We start from the raw sequence: 1974 nt of genomic DNA on the forward strand, positions 1-1974 counted from the left end.
CAAGTCTGGCTCTCCCAAGGATCTCAATAAATCTGACGGAATTTCGTCTACTCCAAGAGATTTGATATCTCAATATTCACGCAGGTGCTTGTCTTTTCTATTAACCTCTTTTCAATTTTCTTATAAGCTGCATCTCTCTTTCGCATAGTCATCCATACTTTTCTTCTTGCCATACTTCTTTGACTGTTTGGATTTACCGTAAGCGTCATTTTTTAGGCGTCTGTATTCCCTTTTCGCTCCTTCATTTGCAGCATTCTAAAATTTTCTCCGTTTGTCAGTGAGATGCAGTATCTCCTGTGTTAGCCAATGATTTCTACTAAGCCTTGCCTTTTTTTCCATCTCAATCCTCTGGTGCCCTCCTTTTTTTATCTACCAAGGCTACATATTCATCTTCTTTTGGGTACCTTGCCTCTGTTTTGCTTAATCTTTGCCTATTGCCCCCTTTCAAACTCTCAATATTCCAAATCAGTATTGCAATCAATAATCCGTCGATCTTTCGACTGATCTGGTCCCAAGTCCTTAACGTCATACCTTGCTGCTATTTCCTCAGTTTTAATCTGCAGTTCGCAACCGATAAATTATTGTAAGAGTCCACATCTTCCACCGGTGCTTTTTTACAGGTAAAATTCTGATTTATAAATCTGTGTCTTAACATTATGTAATCTATTTGGACTGGGGTCAACAGATGGTGGACTCCTAGCCAACGTCTTTCTCAATCACAATGAAAACAAAATACATGAAACAATAGTATGACCCACACAATACAGGATACTATATTGTTATCCCTCCCCCCCCCCCCCCTTGAACCATGGACCTTGCCGTTGGTGGGGAGGCTTGCGTGCCTCAGCGATACAGATAGCCGTACCGTAGGTGCAACCACAACGGAGGGGTATCTGTTGAGAGGCCAGACAAACGTGTGGTTCCTGATGAGGGGCAGCAGCCTTTTTAGTAGTTGCAAGGGCAACAGTCTGGATGATTGACTGATCTGGCCTTGTAACAATGACCAAAACGGCCTTGCTGTGCTGGTACTGCGAACGGCTGAAAGCAAGGGGAAACTACAGCCGTAATTTTTCCCGAGGGCATGCAGCTTTACTGTATGATTACATGATGATGGCGTCCTCTTGGGTAAAATATTACGGAGGTAAAATAGTCCCCCATTCGGATCTCCGGGCGGGGACTACTCAAGAGGATGTCGTTATCAGGAGAAAGAAAACTGGCGTTCTAAGGATAGGAGCGTGGAATGTCAGATCCCTTAATCGGGTAGGTAGGTTAGAAAATTCAAAAAGGGAAATGGATAGGTTAAAGTTAGATATAGTGGGAATTAGTGAAGTTCGGTGGCAGGAGGAACAAGACTTCTGGTCAGGTGACTACAGGGTTATAAACACAAAATCAAATAGGGGTAATGCAGGAGTAGGTTTAATAATGAATAGGAAAATAGGAATGCGGGTAAGCTACTACAAACAGCATAGTGAACGCATTATTGTGGCCAAGATAGATACGAAGCCTACACCTACTACAGTAGTACAAGTTTATATGCCAACTAGCTCTGCAGATGACGAAGAAATTGAAGAAATGTATGATGGAATAAAAGAAATCATTCAGATTGTGAAGGGAGACGAAAATTTAATAGTCATGGGTGACTGGAATTCGAGTGTAGGAAAAGGGAGAGAAGGAAACATACTAGGTGAATATGGATTGGGGCTAAGAAATGAAAGAGGAAGCCGCTTGGTAGAATTTTGCACAGAGCACAACATAATCATAACTACCACTTGGTTTAAGAATCATGAAAGAAGGTTGTATACATGGAAGTATACATGGAAAAAAGGAATACAAACGTCTCAAAAATGAGATCGACAGGAAGCGCAAAATGGCTAAGCAGGGATGGCTAGAGGACAAATGTAAGGATGTAGAGGCCTATCTCACTAGGGGTAAGATAGATACCGCCTACAGGAAAATTAAAGAGACCTTTGGAGA

The sequence above is a fragment of the Schistocerca americana genome, chromosome 3 (assembly GCF_021461395.2).
Source record: "Schistocerca americana isolate TAMUIC-IGC-003095 chromosome 3, iqSchAmer2.1, whole genome shotgun sequence".
NCBI lineage: Eukaryota > Metazoa > Arthropoda > Insecta > Orthoptera > Acrididae > Schistocerca > Schistocerca americana.